We start from the raw sequence: 18,440 nt of genomic DNA, 5'->3' as shown, positions 1-18,440 counted from the left end.
TTTTTGTTCAGCCCTGGAGCACTGTGGGAGGATCCTCCCTATCTTGCTGACAGTAATAGGTTGCAGCATCATCAGCCTCCACAAGGCTGATGGTGAGGGTGAAGTCTGTACCAGACCCACTGCCACTGAACCTGGCAGGGACCCCAGATGCTAGGTTGGATGTAAAATAGATGAGGAGTTTGGGTGGCTGTCCTGGTTTCTGTTGATACCAGTTCATAAAGTTAGATGTACTGACACTTTTGCTGGTCTTGCAGGAGATGGTGGCCTTCTGCCCTAGAGACACAGCCAAAGAAGCTGGAGATTGGGTCAGCACAATGTCACCATTGGAGCCTGGAATGATAAACACACAGACATTACAAAAGCCCTAATTATAATGATCAAAAGCCCAGAGGCATAGAAATTCATGATGGCCACAGAGGTTGCTCCCAACAATTCTCTGAATCCCCACCTGGAACCCAGAGCAGCAGCACCCATAGCAGGAGTATGTCTGTCTCCATCTCTGAGAGCCGGAAGAGAGGATGCTTCTTAGGCTCCTGGCAGCTGCCCTTAAAGGAGCCTGGGCTGTTGGATAATGACTCCATATGCAAATCAGCTCAGCAGAGTGTGTGCTGCTGCTCACAGGGCACCTGTTCCTGTTTCACCCACAGGGAGTTGGTGTCAGCAGGAAATTTACTAGAGCATCACATGTGTATTAAAGGATCCTTCTAAATACATCTTTTTGAGACACGATTTCTCTATTCTTGATTGTCCTGAAGCTCACTCTGTAGACCACATCCTTCTGTCTCTGCATCCAGAGTGCTGGGATTAAAGGTGTGCACCACTGTCATCCAGGTTTTTTTGAACTCTATTAAATATGTACTCTCTAGCCTTTTTGAGGTGTGAGGTAGGGGAGTGAATTGTGGATGCAGTATATAGAGAATGTAAGTTATTTCAGCAACAAATTGAACCCTCAAGATTTTACACACTCAATGAAAATATTATCTGAGAGTGAATAGAGAATAATGATTCCATGAAAGAGTTATATAATTCTTGGTATAGTACCTTTTTGTTTTGGATCCATGTTTTAGATCCGTGTATATGATGTGTGTTTCTATCTTTGTATATTTGTTCATGTTCATATTTGGAGTCAACCTTTCTTGCCATGGTATGTGGGTGGAGATCAGAAGACAAGTTTGGGTGTAGATCAGAGACAGGGTCTGTTGTTCACCCCTGTTCATGAAATGCTTTTTAGGCCAGGCTCTTGTGGGATTGTCTTGTTTCTGTCTCTCATCTTGCTACAGCATCACTCCAAATGCGGTCCATGCTGCTTCTGCATCTGGATTTTTGTGGGTACCTGGGATGTGAGCCAGGTCCTCACACTATGGGGCCAAGCACTTTGCCCACAGAGCCACCCTGCCAGTCCATTGTGTTCACATAAAATCAGTGAGAGGAAATTCTTTTTATTGAACAGAAATAATGCTGCAGGATATACAGTAGTTCAAAAATGAAAAAAAGAAGCCTGTAACAGAGATGTGCCCAGATGCATCTTTTGTGTAGTTCTTAAAACCATCCAAGATTATTAAAAGACTGATATCTTGTATTTAGTCATGGTGATAAAACCTAATCAACAAAACTGTTGGTTCTTCCCCAGAGAAATTGTAAGATAGAGATAATGGATAAATAGTTAGATAGGTAGATAGAGAAATAAATATTTCTTCATATTCTCAGTCTGCTGCCCCTTTCTAGGCTTAACTAGTCAGCAGGATGAATTTCCTAGCAAGATTTTAAGGTGGGATGTGACAGTAGTATTTTAATTGAATAAAGAAATAAAGTTATAAAAAGACTTATGATAAGAAAAAAACAGTAAGAAGCATTGAAATGTGGAGAGTAGGAAGGAAGGATGGAGAGAGAGGCAGAAAGGGAAAAGAGAAAGAGAAGAACCAGGGAAGCAGGAAGAGGAAAGAGGAAACAATGAGAAAGAAAGAAGTGAGGAAAGAAGGAAAGCTGGACAATTCCTTCCTATTCCTTTATTTTCTTCAAAGTTCAACAGCTGTCCTTTATTGAAAAATTTTGCCAAAATCAAGTATAGAACACAAAATGAAGAAAATCACTCTTCTGTGTATTTGTTTATTGTGATGGAGAGGGTGGGGAGTAGGGGTGGGGAGTGGGGTAAAGGCCTTGTACATGCTAGGTGGGAGCAGTAAGGCTATGCTGCGTCTGTAGCCCTGTGGGTGTTTACCATCACTATGAGTTTCACATCATAGATAATTCAGAGTTTAGGAATCAACCAAATGACACATTTTGCCTTGAATCCCTTATTAACTTACTCCTGGTTATACTCTCTTGATATCTGATTCTGTATCTTTTGGTATTTTTGCCTTTTTAAAGTTTTCCTTGGAAAAATTAAACAAAAAGTACCCAGGTAATTTAACGTTCCTTTAACAGTAGGCTAGGAATAAGTGCTCAGTTTTGAAAAGCACTGACAATACATGAGTGTTAAATACCTTCAGGATCTCCTTTATAAAGAACATTGAGAATGGCTATAAGAAAACCAACTCTGTCCTGGCCTTGGTGGGCTGAGTATATCTGAACTGTTCACAAATTCAACTGAGGAGACAACCTGGTTTACTGGAGGGTGGCCCCAAGCACGGAGACACCAACATTAATGTCCTCTCTTTCTTTAGTTCCATGAAGAGATCAGTGACCATGTTCCTCGCAGGTATAAAGATGCTTAGCTTGCAGAGCTCCACTATTACTCTACAGAAAGGTTACTACAGGTAACTGACCTGGCACTGGCTGCAGGTCATCAGTGCAGCTGGAGCACATTCATAGTTAGGTAGTATTTAGCTGGTGTAATACCACAGAAGCTGCAAAACGTTAAGGTTCCTGGCCCTCACTACAGCCTGGCTAGTTGAAGGTCACAGTGACAACCCCAAACATGCCATACCTCTCCAGTGCATTGTGATGAGAATCACAGCAGTGGGTGATTTGATATTGCTATTGCTTTTATGACTTCCACAGAAAGTAACTGCCTCATTAGCTGCAGAAAGCATAACTGAAGAGAAACATTAAAAAGTATAAAGGTGATTTTTTTCAAATATCATGATATGAAACTATTAAATGTAAAAATTCAATACTTATTTGTCTTCAAATGTACACACACATTTACAGAAAGTAGTCTCTCTCTCTCTCTCTCTCTCTCTCTCTCTCTCTCTCTCTCAAGGAACTTGTTATGTAGCTCAGGCTGGCTTTGAACTTGGGATCCTCTTGGCTCAGTTTTCCAAGTTCAGGGATTCCAGGTGTGCAACTCCAATGCCTGACTCCCAAGGCGTTGTCTAAGTCTAAAGCACAACCATCCATTACAGTAAGATAAAGCACAGCAGACCTCAGCCTTACTTCCTCAGCCCTTACACCAGTGCTCCTGGGAACTGCTGCTGTCTTTGCTCCAACACTTGTTGATTTAGTAGCTTCTGCTGTTTCTGTAAAAACTGGACAACTTCTGGACTTCTTAGTAATGACAGTCTTTTCTGATTTAACACTTGCTCTAAAAGAGTAGGGCGATTGCCAAAAGATCCTGTTTTGTTTGACAATGGAGAATATGTTGTCTGTGCTGTCCTCCAGTTTGATGTTGCCTGTGCTGACCGTGGTGGGGCCACCAGAGCCCAGTGCCTTGTCTCTATTCTTCTTGTCTTTGTACATCTTGTTGTGGTGCTCCTTGCACTTCTAGAGCTTGTGCTGTTTGGGTACCTGGCTGCTGGTTTTACAACAGCCCACATAGGTGCAGGTGCTGCTGCCACCCTGGTCATCCTTATCCTTCAACTCTTCATGGCTGGCCACACTCTGGCTGCTGCTCGCTGGGTCCGATGTGTCTAGTAGGTCAGCATCATTCTCCCCTGCCTCTTCCTTGAGTCCTTGAGGTCTCAGCCTCACTGCCTGCCAAGCCAGGCCTTAGAGCACCGCCCACCTTGGCCTCTTCCTGCCACATGACCCACACCTCACCAGCTTGTTCCTCCATGCTGCCTTCAGAGCCCGGGTCCTCCACCATTGCCCTTCAGCACCTGAGAAACAAGCACTTGACAAACAGCCTGCCAGCCACCAGCGCTGCACTGCCTCCTTTTGTTTTATTATGCACATTCACTGTATTGAGCCAGCTACAGTTCAAAGTTGAGATAAACAGGGCAAAACAAATATACATCGCATGAAATAATGAAGTTATTCTTCACATTTTACCTAGTTTTTTGAGGTATGCTCACTTCGAGTTGATTTTTGTATTAAAATTAATACTTTGATGAGTTAAAATGCTGAAAATTAGGGGATACTTCTCATTTATACCCAGAGTAAATAAATTTCTTTATGCAACATGTAATATCCATGCTAAGAGCCATAACTTTTAAATATCCTCAAATTTTGTAGTTCTTACTTTAAGTCAGTTATCTGCCTGTTCCACCAGGATATGGCACACTGTGCTCCAAGCCTCTCCGCACTGCTTTGGAGGGACCAAATGCCCTGAGTGCAGCAGAAGTGCACCAGGAGATAGTGTCTTCACGCTGCAAGAATCTGCCCCAGCAGGGAGGATAGGAGGCAGAAGGAGTGGAATGAACGGAATGGGAGTGGTATTCAGGAGTGTGGGCATTTTGGTGGTTGCTGGGTAGCAAGTCCCACTGCACCCCCAGCAGCAACTCTGGGACTCCAGAGGTGGAAGGAGCATCTTACCAACTACTCTGAGTGCAGTGGGTTCTCTAGAATGAATCAGGAGATGGTGTCTTCACTGTGGCAGACCTGGCAAGAGTCTGCCCCAGCAGAAAGGACAGGTGGTGGAAGGGGCAGAAGGAATGGAAGGGGGTGGTGGTATTCAGGAGTGCGGGCATTTTGGTGGTTCCTGGGTATTGAATACTGCTGGGCCCCCAGCAACAGCTCTGAGACTACAGACTTCTTACCAACTACTCTGAGTGCAGCAGGTTCTCTAGGATGTATCAGGCAATGGTGTCTTCACTGTGGCAGACCCTGCAAGAGTCTGCCCCACCAGTAAGGATAGGCGGCTCTCCTATATTTCTTACTTTTTATTTGATTTTTAAACTTTTTAAATGACTTTATTAGATATTTGCATTATTTACACTTCAAATGGTATCCCCTTTCATCTTTACCCCTCCAAAAACCCCCTCCCCCTGGTCACCTTCCCTCCGCCCACTTTCCTGACTGGCATTCCCCTACTCTGGGGCATCAAGCCTTCACAGGACCAAAGACCTCTCCTCTCATTGATGTCTGAAATGGCCATCTTCTGTAGCTGGAGCCATTGGTCCCTCCATGTGTATGTACTCTTCAGTTCGTGGTTTAGATCCTGGGAGCTATGGGAGTACTGGTTTGTACATATTATTGTTCCTCCTATGGGGCTGCAACCCTCTTTAGCTCCTTGGGTCCTTTCTCTAGCTTCTCTATTGGAGACCCTATGCTCAGTCTATTGGTTGGCTGTGAGCCAAGGACATTTTGATTCACCTCCCAATAAGGATCAAAGTATCCACACTTTGGTCTCCCTTCTTCTTGAGCTTAATGTGGTCTGTGAGTTGTATCTTGGGTATTCTGATCTTTTGGGCTAATATCCACTTATCGGAGAGTGCATATCATATGTGTTCTTTTGTTATTGGGTTACCTCTCGAATATCTTTTTTCTTAATATTTTTAATAGATATGTTCTTCATTTACATTTTAAATCTTTTCCCCTTTCCTGGTTCCCCCTCTGAAAGTCTCACAACCCATCTCCCTTCTGCCTGCTCCCCAATCAACCCTCTTCCCTGCCATGTCCCAAAATTCCCCCACACTGCAGCATCAAGTCTTCCCAGGAACAAGGGCCTCTCCTCCCTTTGATATCCAACAAGGCCTCCTCTGATGCATATACATCTGGAGCCATGGGTAACATCACTTGCACTCTCTGGTTGATGGTTTTGTCCCTGGAAGTTCTGAGGGTACTGGGTGGCTCATATCTTTGTTCCTCCTATGGCACTGCAAACACTTTCAGCTCCTTGGATTCTTTCTTTACCTCCTCCATTGTGGACCCTGTGCTCTGTTCAATGGCTGAGAGTGTCCCCCCTCTATATTTGTTCTGCACTAGCAGAGTCTCCCAGGTGACAACTACATCAGGCTCAGGTCAGCAAGTACTTGTGGGCATCAATAACAGTGTCTGGGTTTTGTAATTGTATGTGGGATGGATCACAAGGTGGGGCAGTCTCTGGATGGTCCTTCCCTCAGACTCTGCTCCACACTTTGTCTTTGTATCTCCTTCTGTGGGAAGTTTCTTTCCCCTTCTAAGAATGACCAAAGTATCCATACTTTATTCTTCCTTCTACTTGAGGATCACTTGATATGTGAATTGTGCCTTGGGTATTCCAAGCTTTTGGGCTATTATCCACTTTTTAGTGAGTGCATAAAATGTGTGCTCTTTTGTGATTGGGTTGCCTCACTCAGGATAATATTTTCCAGTTCCACCCATTTGCCAAAGAATTTCATGAATTGATTGTTTTTAATAGCAGAGTAGTATTCCATTATGTAAATATACCACATTTTCTGTATCCATTCCTCTGTTGAGGGACAACTGGTTTCTTTCCAGCTTCTGGATACTATAAATAGGGCTACAATGAACATAGTGGAACATGTATCCTTATTAGATGCTATAGAATTCTCTGGGTATATGGCCAGGAGTAGTATAACAGGGTTCTCTAGTAGTATTATTCCCAGTTTTCTGAGGAACCATCAAAGTGACTTCCAGATTGCAACCCCACCAGCAGTGGAAGAGTGTTTCTCTTTCTCCAAATCCTTGTCAGCACATGCTGTCTTCTGAGTTTTTGATCTTAGTCATTCTGATTAGTGTGAGGTGAAATCTCAGAGTTGTTTTGATTTGCATTTCCCTGATGACTAAGGATCTTGAACATTTTTTAGGTGCTTCTCAGTCATTTGATATTGCTCAGGTGAAAATTCTTTTTATTTATTTTTATTAGACATATTCTTTATTTACATTTCAAATGTTGTCCTCTTTACTGGTTCTCCCTCCCCACAAAATTCCATAAGTCGTCTCCTCTTCCCCATTATCCCTCCCCTGCATCCCTATCCATGTATACCTCTACACTATGGCATCAAGTCTTTCCAGGACCAAGGGCCTCTCATCCCTTTGGTGTCTAACAAGACCATCCTCTGCTGCCTATATGTCTGGAGCCATGGGTAACTCCATGTGTACTCTTTGGTTGATGTTTTTTTTCCCCTGGGAGCTCTGGGAGTACTGGGTGATTCATTATTGTTGTTCCTCCTGTGGCTCTCCAAACCTCTTCAGCTCCTTGGGTCCTTTCTCTAGCTCCTCCATTGGGGACCCTGTGCTAAGTTCAATGGCTGGCTGAGAGAGTCCCCCTGTATATTTGTCATGCCCTAGCAGAGCCTCCCAAGTGACAGCTATATCAGGCTCAGCTCTAGTCAGTAATCACTTATGGGCATGGATAATAGTGTCTGGATTTTGTAACTGTATATGGGATGGATCCTTGGATAGGGTAGTCTCTGGATGGCCTTTCCCTCAAATTATGCTCCACCCTTTGTCTCTGTATCTCCTTCTGTGGGTATTTTGTTCCCTTTTCTACAAAGTACCCATGTATCCATACTTTGTTCTTCCTCCTTCTTGGGCCTCATTTGATATATGAAATATGTCTTTGGTATGCCAATTTTCTGGGCTAATATCTACTTATCAGCAAGTGCATACCATTTGTGTTCTTTTGTGATTGGGTTACCTCACTTACGATGATATTTTCTAGATCCACTCATTTGCCAAAGAATTTCACGAATTGATTGTTTTTAATGGCTGAGTAGTATTCCATTGTGTAACTATACCACATTTTCAGTATCCATTCCTCTGTTGAGGGACATTTCGGTTATTTCCAGTTTCTGGCTATTATAAATAGGGCTTCTATGAACATAATGAAGGATGAGTCCTTATTACATGCTGGAGAATCCTCTGGGTATATGCCCAGGAGTGTTATAGTAAGGTCATCCAGGAGCATTATCTCCAGTTTTCTGAGGAACCACCAAACTGATTTCCTGAGTGGTTTTACCCACTTGCAATGCCACTAGCAATGGAGGAGTGCTCCTCTTTCGCCACATCCTTTCCAGAATTTCCTGTACACTTAGTTTTTGATCTTAGCTATTTTGACTTTTTGTGACATGGAATCTCAAGGTTGTTTTGATTTGCATTTTTCTGATGATTAATTATGTTGAATACTTCTTTAGGTATTTCTCAGTCATCCAGTATTTCTCAGTTGAGAATTCTTTGTTTAGCTCTTTACAATATTTTTAATAGGGTTATTTGGTCTCTCCAGTCTAACTTCTTAAGTTCTTTGTATATATTGGATATTAGCCCTCTATCAGGTGTAGGATTGGTGAAGATCTTTTCCAAATCTGTTGTTTGCTGTTTTGTCCTATTGATAGTGTACTTTGCCTTACTGAAACTTTGTAATTTTATGGTCCCATTTGTCAATTCTTGATCTTAGAGCATAAGCTTTTGCTGTTCTGTTTAGGAAAATATCCCCTGTACCCAAGTGCTCCCAGTTCTTCCCTATTTTCTCTTCTCTTAGATTCAGTGTATCTGTTTTTATGTGGAGGTTCTTGATCTGCTTGGACTTGAGCTTTGTACAGGGAGATAAGAATAAATCAATTTGCATCCTTCTACATGTTGACTGCCAGTTGACCCAGGACCATTTGCTGAAAATGCTTTCTTTTCCCAACTGGATGGTTTTAGATCCTTTGGCAAAGATCAAGTCTCTGTAGGCTTCTGGGTTCATTTCTGGTTCTTCAATTCTTTTTTTTTTATTGATATATTTTTAATTTACATTTCAAATGATTTCCCCTTTTCTGGGTCCCCACTCCCTGCAAGTCCCATAAGCCCTCTTCCCTCCTCCCTGTTCCTCCATCTACCCTTTCCCGCTTCCCTGTTCTGGAATTCCCCTATACTCTTGCACTGACTCTTTCCAGAACCAGGGGCCACTCATCCGTTCTTTTTGGACAACATTTAATATGTGGATTATGTCTTGGGTATTCAAAGTTTCTAGGCTAATATTCACTTATCAGTGAGTGCATACCATGATTGATCTTTTGAGACTGGGTTACCTCACTTAGTATGATGTTCTCCAGCTCTATCCACTTGTCTAAGAATTTCATGAATTCATTGTTTCTAATGGCTGACTAGTGCTCCACTGTGTAAATATACCACATTTTTTTTGTATCCATTCCTCCGTTGAAAGATACCTGGGTTCTTTCCAACTTCTGGATATTACAAATAAGGCTGCTATGAACATAGTGGAGCATGTGTCCTTATTGCATGCTAAAGAATCCTCTGGCTATATGACCAGGAGTGGTATAACAGGGTCCTCAGGAAGTGTCATGCCCAGTTTTCTGAGGAACCGCCAGACTGATTTCCAAACTGGTTGCACCATCTTGCAATCCCACCAGCAATGGAGGAGTGTTCCTCTTTCTCCACATCCTCGCCAACACCTGCTGTCTCCTGAGTTTTTGACCCTAGCCATTCTGACTGGTGTGAGGTGAAATCTCAGGGTAGTTTTTATTTGCATTTCCCTAATGATTAATGATGTTGAATATTTCTTAAGGTGCCTCTTGGCCATCCGAAATTCTTCAGGTGAAAATTCTTTCTTTAGCTCTGTACCCCACTTTTTAATGGAGTTATTTGGTTGTCTGGGTTCTACCTTCTTGAGTTCTTTGTATATATTAGATATTAGCCCTCTGTCAGATTTAGGGTTGGTGAAGATCCTTTCCCAATCTGTTAGTTGACATTTTGTCCTTTTGACAGTGTCCTTTGCCTTACAGAAACTTTGTAGTTTTATGAGGTTCTATTTGTCAATTCTTGATCTTAGAGCATAAGCTATTGGTGTTTTATTCAGGAACTTTTCCCCGTGCCCAGGCCCTCCAGGGTCTTCCCCAGTTTCTTTTCTATTAGTTTCAGTGTGGCAGGTTTTATGTGGAGGTGCTTGATCCATTGGGAGTTGAGCTTAGTACAAGGAGATAAGAATGGATCAATTCGCATTCTTCTGCTTGCTGACCTCCAATTGAACCAGCACCATTTGTTGAAAAGACTATCTTTTTTTCCACTGGATGCTGTCAGCCCCTTTGTCGAAGATCAAGTGACCATAGGTGTGTTGGTTCATTTCTCTGTCTTCAATCATATTCCATCGATCCACATGCCTGATATTATACCAATACCATGCAGTTTTTATCATTATTGCTCTGTAGTAAAGTTTAAATTCTGGGATACTGAAGCCCCTTGAAGTTCCTTTACTGTTGAGAATAGTTTTAGCTCTCCTGGGTTTTATGTTATTCCAGATGAATTTAAAAATTGCTCTTTCTAGCTCTATGAAGAACTGGGTTGCGATTTTTATGGGGATAGCATTGAATCTGTAGATTGCCTTTAGCAAGATGGCATTTTAACTATATTAATCCTACCAATCCACGAGCATAGAAGATTTTTCCATTTTCTGAGATCTTCTTCGATTTCCTTCTTCAGAGATCTGAAGTTCTTGTCATATAGGTCTTTCATTTGTTTGGTTAGAGTCACCCCAAGATACTTTATGGTGTTTGTAGGTATTGTGAAGGGAGTCATTTCCCTAATTTCTTTCTCACTCTGTTTATCCTTTGAATATATAAAGGCTACTGATTTGCTTGTGTTGATTTTGTAGCCAGCCACTTTGCTGAAGTTGTTTATCAGCTGTAGGAGTTCTCTAGTAGAGTTTTTAGGGTCACTTAAGTATACTATCATATCATCTTCAAATAGTGATAGTTTGACTTCTTCCTTTCCAATTTGTATCCCTTTGACTTCCATATGTTGTCTGATTGCTCTAGCTAGGACTTCAAGATCTATATTAAAAAGATATGGAGAGAGGGGGCAGCCTTGTCTATTTCCTGATTTTAGTGAGATTGCTTCAAGTTTCTCTCCATTTAGTTTGATGTTGGCTACCGGTTTGCTGTATATTGCTTTTACTATGTTTAGATATGGGCCTTGCATTCCTGTTCTTTCCAAGACTTTTAGCATGAAAGGATGCTGAATTTTGTCAAATGAAATATGTTGGTTTCCCCATCTATAGTGATTGAGAGTTTCACTGGGTATAGTAGTCTTGGCTGGCATTTGTGTTCTCTTAGATTCTGCATGAGCTCCCCCCAGGATTTTCTAGCCTTCATGGTCTCTGGTGAGAAGTCTGGTGTAATTCTGATAGTTCTTCCTTTATATGTTACTTGCCCTTTTTCTCTTACTGTCCTAAGTATTCTTTCTTTGTTTAGTACATTTGGGGTTTTGATTCTTATGTGACAGGAGTTATTTCTGTTCTGGTCCAGTCTGTTTGGAGTTCTGTAGGCTTCTTGTATATTCATGGGCATCTCTCTCTTTAGGTTAGGGAAGTTTTCTTCCATAATTTTGTTGAAGATATTTGCTGGCCCTTTAAGTTTTGAGTCTTCACTCTCATCAATGCCTATAATCCTTAAATTTGGCTGTCTCATTGTGTCCTGGATTTCCTGGATGTTTTGGGTTACAATCTTTTTGCATTTTGCATTTTCTTTAACTGTTGAGTCCATGGTTTCTATGGTATCTTCGGCATCTGAGATTCTTTCTTCTATCTCTTGTATTCTGTTATTGATATTTGCATCTATGGTCCCTGATTTCTTCCCAAGGTTTTCTATCTCCAAAGTTGTCTCTCTTTGTGCTTTCTTAGTTGTTTCTACTTCTGTTTTTAGATCCTGGAAGTTTTTGCTCAGTTCCGTCATTTGCTTGTTTGTGTTTTCCTCTAATTCTTTAAGAGATTTTTGTGTTTCCTCTTTCATGACTTCTGCCTGTTGATCAAAGTTCTCCTGTATTTCTTTAAGTGATTTTTGTGTTTCCTCCTTATTGGCTTTTGTGTTCTCCTGAATTTCTTTCAATGATTTTTGTGTTTCCCTTTTAAGGGCTTCTAATTTTTGATCCATTTTCTCCTGAATTTCTTTAAGTATGTCCTTCATGTGTTCCTGTACCAGCATCATGACCAGTGATTTTAAATCCAAATCTTGTTTTTCTGGTGTGTTGGGGTATCCACGACTTGCTATTGTTAAAGAATTGGGTTCAGATGCTGCCATAATGCCTTGATTTCTGTTAGTAACGTTCCTATGCTTGCCTTTAGCCATCTAGTTCTCCCAGGAGTTAGATGGTCTTATCGTCACTGACTGGAGCTTGTCTTGAATCACTTATTAACTTACTCCTGGATATACTCTCTTGGCATCTGATTTTTTATCTTATGGTATTTTTGTGTTTTTAATGTTTTTCAAGGGAAAAGTTAAAAAAAATGTACCCAGGTGATCCAACATTCCTTTAACAGTAGCTAGGTGTAAGTGCTCAATTTTGGAAAGCACTGACAATACGTGAGTGTTACAATACCTTCAGGATCTTCTTTATAAAGAACATTAAGAACGACTATAAGAAAACCAACTCTGTGTTGGCCTTGGTGGGCTGAGTATATCTGAACTGTTCAAAAATTCAACTGAGGAGACAACCTGCTTTAAAGGAGAGTGATCCCCCCCACATCCCCCGCATGGAGGCACCAACTCTAATGTCCTATCTTTCTTTAGTTCCATGAAGAGTCAGTGATCATGCTCCTTGCAGGTATAAAGATGCTTAGCTTTCAGAGCTCCACTTTTACTCTTCAGAAAGGTTACTACAAGCAGCTGACCTGGCCTTGGGCTGCAGGTCATCAATGCAGCTGAGGTGCATCCATAGCAAGGTAGCATTTAGTTGGTGAAATGCCACAGATGCTGCATAATGTTAAGGCTCCTGGCCCCTCACTGTTCCATCCCCCAGTGTTTTAGCTGGGCTTTTGAATCTCTGCTTTAATCATTAGCTCTCAGCCTGTGAAGTCCCTGGCCTTTTGTTCTTATAGAACAATACAGCTTCCTGCTTTCACCTGAGAGCCACAGCCAGCTACCATGTGAAGTTTCCAGGGATCTGCCAGACTTTCAGTTTCCTGATCCCAGCAGGCCACCTGCTGACAGTGGAGTCATCACACACTAAGCTAGTCTCAAGAGTTTCTCCCTGTAGCCCATATATTGGTGTCAAATGGTCATATAAAGTTTACATCTCAAACAGCTATGTTATCCTGATGTAATTTCTCTTTCACACCTTCACATACATTCCTGGGTTCTTTTCCAGGTATCCAGTGCATTTGCAGCTGCTGGCAGCAACAAATTGGTGCCTGGACACGGACCTGATATGAGAAGATTTCCTGAGGTGACTCTATCTTCGGGAAGCTTAGCAGAAAAACAGAAGGGGATGGTATCCTGCATGATAAGAAATATAGGAGTTAAATACTAGCGCTAGTGTAAAATTTCATCTTTTTGAATTTCATCTGTTGTTGTGAGTGAGAAAGGATACAGCTAAGTGGAACATTCTAGGAAAGCTTTTGTCTGCAGCCTTCAGAAGCTGCTTCAGGTGAAAAGGATCAGGTTTGAAGAACGATGGTTAGAAGATTTTTAGATCGGATAGATTCTTGCTGCCCATGGTTCCAAGAAGAAAGAACTTTAAATGAGAGAACCTGGGAAAGAATTGGTAAATCACTAAAGGCTGCCAAGGCAGATAGTATTACCCTCTGCCTCTGGACGCTTACAAAAGATGCTATTGATGAAGGGACCCTGAAGGCATTAGATATCATGCAGGGAGAACTTGAGGAATCTCAAGAAAAAGGCGTGCTGGAGAGGACTTCCTCAGAAAAGGGTCCTCTCAACCCTAAATTAGAAAGATATGGAGATAGTGCTGATGAGCTAACTGTAGAGAATGAAGCTCATCCAAAGAAAGGAGCTGCTGAATATCATGGTGAAGAATGACTTCCTAATTCGTCTTCTGCTCTGCCTATGACCTCTATTGTAGGAGATGATATCCAGAGGGATATGCAACTTAAAAATTGCAGTTTGAGATTAAGTCGCAGAAGTTGACTAAGGAGCTAAAAAAGGTATCAAGTATTAGAGAGAACAATGATCTTGAGACGCACTGACCACTGCCAGAAAGAGCCATAAGTAAGATTCGTGCAGAAGGACAGGATACATCTGACCTGTTGACCTTCCTTGTCCTTGAGATCAGAGACCAGGAGAGTAGTATTAAACAATATTAGACATTGGAGTTCAAAGTGATAAAAGAATTAAAAGTAACTGTGGCACAATATGGCCCTATGAATCCTTTTACACAAGCTTTATTGGATAGTGTGATGGAGTCAGATTTAACTCCACAGGACTGAAGAACTCTATATAAGGCTACTTTGTCGGGAGGAGATTTCTTGCTTTGGAATTCTGAATGGTGTGAAGCTAGTAAGAGGACTGCCGCTATGAATTCTCAGGTAGGCCATACAGATTGGGGTAGTGAAATGTTACTAGGAGAAGGTCTATATGGAGGGAATACTAATCAGATTGGGTTTCCTATTGGAGTGTATGCACAGGTTGCAATGACTGCCCGCTATGAATGGAATCTATTACCATTGAAAGGGGATATTAGTGGAAGCTTAACGGGCACCAGATATGCTCCTGACAAGCTTTTTCATGATTTTGTGGATAGGTTATTGAAAACAGCTAACAGAATTTTTGGAGATTCTCAGGCAGAAAATCCTTTAGTCACCCAGTTGGCTTATGAGAACACCAATGTAGCTTGTCACGATGCCATTAGACCTCACAGGGAAAAGACAGACTTATCTGGTTATGTTCAACTCTGTTCCTAAACTGGGCCTTTGTACAATCAGGGTCTAGCCATAGCTGCAGCTTTGCAAGGAACCACCATACAAGGAATACTTTCATAGAGGCGAGAGTATAAAAAGTGTTTTAAATGTGGAAGTCTGGGTCATTTTAAAAGTGATTGCCCTAACAACAGGGGTGCTATAAGCAGGTAATCAAATTGCACCCTAGGAGTCTGTCCTAAATGTAGGAAGGGTAATCACTGGGCTAGTGATTGTAAGTCCAAGATCGATATTCAGGGCCATCCCTTATTGGGAAATGGGCAGAGGGGCCAGCCTCAGGCCCCCAGACAACCACGGCAAGCAGCTTTTTGGGCCATTTAGGCTGCTAGGCAAGGAAAATCCATCTTTGAACTTATCGGGACAACACCAGGGAGCCCAGGATTGGACATGTATTCAACCTCCAATGTCATATTAACTCTAGAAATGGGGATCCAGACTCTGCCTGCCTACAGGAGTCTTTGGCCCTTTGCCTGAAGAACCTTTGGGATTGCTTCTAGGATGAAGTAGTACTATTGTAAAGTGGCTGCAAATTTATCCAGGTGTCATAGATAATGATTATGAGGGAGAAATAAAAATTATGGCTGCTTCCCCTCATGGTGTTATAACTGTACCTGTTAACCAAAGGATTGCTCAACTTGCATCTACTACCTTCCAAATTTGTTAAGAGTAAGAGAGGACAAACTGGCTTTGGCTCCTCTGCAGTGTGCTGTGTTCAATCTATTACTAACAAAAGACCTAACATTAAACTAACAATTGAAGGAAAAAGTTTTGAAGGATTAATAGATATGGGAGCTCATGTGACAATTATTAAAGGAGAAGATTGACCTTCAACTTGGCCCTTGTCAGAGATGCTCACTCACCTCCAATACATCGGATATGCTAATAATCCTAAACAGAGCACTAAACTTGTAACCTAGAAGGATGAAGAAGGAAATTCAGGACAAATTCAGCCTTATGTTATGCTAAATTTGCCTACTACCCTTTGGGGAAGAGATCTTTTGTCACAGATGGGAATTATAATGTGTAGTTCTCATGAGGTAGTGACTAGACAGATACTAGAGCAAGGATTTTTGCCTGGTCAGGGGCTAGGAAAAGAAGGACAGGGTGTTAAAAATTTTGAAAGTCCTAAGCCTAACACTAACACTAGAGGTTTGGGGCATTTTGCATAATGACCCCTATCTTGCCTGCATCCTACACTGATAAAATTCAATGGCTTAATGATAATCCTGTGTGGGTTGATCAGTGGTCTTTATCTAAAGAAAAAAATAGAAGCTGCCTTTTTGCTAGTGCAGGAGCAACTAGAGGCAAGACATTTAGGCGAATCTCAATCTCCATGAAATGCTCCAATATTTGTTATCAAGAAAAAATCTGGTATATGGAGATTGCTACAAGACCCAAGGAAGGTTAATGAGACCATGGTACCCATGGGAGCTTTACAAACTGGACTTCCATCTCCCATGGCTATTCCTAGAGGATATTATAAAATAGTGATAGATTTGAAAGATTGTTTCTTTACTATTCCATTGCACTCTGAGGATTGCAAAAGATTTGCTTTCAGTGTTCCTTCGATTAACTTCATGGAACCTGTAAAAAGATACCAATGGATAGTTCTTCCTCGGGTCATGGCTAACAGTCCTGCCTTATGTCAGAAGTTTGTGGCACAGGCCATTCAGCCTGTAGGACAGCAACGGCCAGAAATCTACTTGGTCCATTACACAGATGATATTTTGATAGTGGAGAAAAAATCTTCAGGATTTGCTTTTGTGTTTTAAAGATTTGCAACAGGCTTTAGCCGATAAAGGATTACAAATAGCTCCTGAGAAAGTACAAACCCAGGATCCTTATAATTTTCTGGGTTTCAAACTTTCAGATCAAGCTGTTTTTTTTTCCCCAGAAGATAATTATTCGCAGGGACAGCTTGAAAACTTTAAATGATTTTCAAAGGTTGTTGGGTGATATTAATTGGCTTTGCCCTTATTTAAAGCTTACTATAGGAGAATTGCAACCTTTATTTGATATTCTAAAGGGTAATGCTGATCCTACATCTCCTAGTTTCTTAAACCTGGAAGGGCTTTTAGCCTTACAGCAAGTAGAGTGAGCTATTGAAAACCAATTTGTTACCTATTATTCTTTACCTTTACATCTGTTAATTTTTGATACAATGCATTCACCTACAGTATTATTATGGTAAAAGGTTCCTCTTATGTGGATTCATTTGAGGGTGTCTCCTAAACGTAAAATGTCTCCTGGCATATTATGAGGCAGTAGCCCAGATAATTGTGCTTGGAATGAAGTAGGCACTAACTTATTTTGGCAAAGAGCCAGATATCATTATTCAGCCTTTTAATGTAGATCAAGATGCTTGGCTGAAGCAACATAGCACAGATTGGTTGCTTGCTCAAATACGATTTAAAGAACTATAGATAAGCATTATCCTCAAGATAAATTAATAAAGTTTTTAAATATGCATGAAGTTGTATTTCCTCATATGACATCTTTACAGCTGCTGCATAATGCTCTTTTAATTTTCATAGATGGCTCTTCCAAAGGAGGAGCTGGGTATCTTATTAATAATCAACAGGTAGTTATACAAATGCCTGGACTTTCAGCTCAGTTAGCAGAGCTGACAGTAGTATTATATGTCTCTCAATCTGTAAATAGTACATTTAATCTTTTTTCAGACAGCTTGTACATTGCAGAATCTGTCCCTTAATTAGAGACCTGTGGGACATTTAATTTTAATATGCCAGCAGGATCTTTGTTTTTACAATTGCAAATCATCATTCTTGCTAGAAAAAACTCCCTTCTATATTGGCCATATTTAAGCTCACTCTGGTCTTCCTGGAGCTTTAGCTGAAGGCAATCTTTGCATTGACAGAGCTCTAATAGGAGAGACTTTAGTTTTAGAACCTGTAGAACTGGCTAGACATGATCATAATAAGTTCCATCTTTCTAGCCACACATTAAGTCTCAGACATAAAATCACAAAGGAGCAAGCAAGAATGATTGTGAAACAATGCCCTAACTGCCTTACATTATCACCAGTTCCTCATTTAGAGGTTAATCCACGAGGCCTTATGCCCAATCATATTTGGCAAATGGGTATAATTCAATATGTGGAATTTGGAAATTAAAATTTAAACATGTTTGCACTAATACTTGTTCATGATTTCTTTTGGATTCTCTGCATTCAGGAGAAGCCTCTAAATATGTAATTGATTATTGTTTATAAGCTTTTAATACCATGCTATTACCTGAAGTCATTAAGACAGACAATGGACCAGCCTACACTGGCAATAACTTTATCTCATTTTGTAAGGAATTGGTATTAAACATAAAACTGGAATTCCTTATAACCCAATGGGCCAAGGCATTCTTGAGCATGTACATCACACACACTCTTATTGGTATATTTACACAATGGAATTCTACTCCGCTATTCAAAACAATCAATTCATGAAATTCTTTGGTAAATGGGTGGAACTGGAAAATATCATCCTGAGTGATGCAACCCAATCACAAAAGAACACACATTTTATACACTCACTCATAAGTGGATATTAGCCCCAAAGCTTGGAATACCCAAGGCACAATTTACATATCAAATGATCCTCAAGTAGAAGGAAGAACAAAGTGTAGATACTTTGGTCATTCTTAGAAGTGGGAAAAATCCCACAGAAGGAGATACAAA

The 18,440-nt window shown here is 41.0% G+C and overlaps 1 long non-coding RNA gene and 1 pseudogene across 2 annotated transcripts in view; one reads left to right on the top strand and one right to left on the bottom strand.

Annotated features, from left to right (window-relative positions):
* Nucleotides 1–18,440, top strand: part of LOC127677182 (uncharacterized) — a 326,506-nt gene that overhangs the window by 186,856 nt on the left and 121,210 nt on the right. The window lies entirely within an intron of this gene.
* Nucleotides 3,314–4,004, bottom strand: LOC127677140 (regulatory factor X-associated protein-like; annotated as a pseudogene).

This window comes from Apodemus sylvaticus, chromosome 2 (assembly GCF_947179515.1).
Source record: "Apodemus sylvaticus chromosome 2, mApoSyl1.1, whole genome shotgun sequence".
NCBI lineage: Eukaryota > Metazoa > Chordata > Mammalia > Rodentia > Muridae > Apodemus > Apodemus sylvaticus.
Note: the sequence above shows the minus strand (reverse complement) of the source record. Positions and strands in the feature narration are given on the sequence as shown.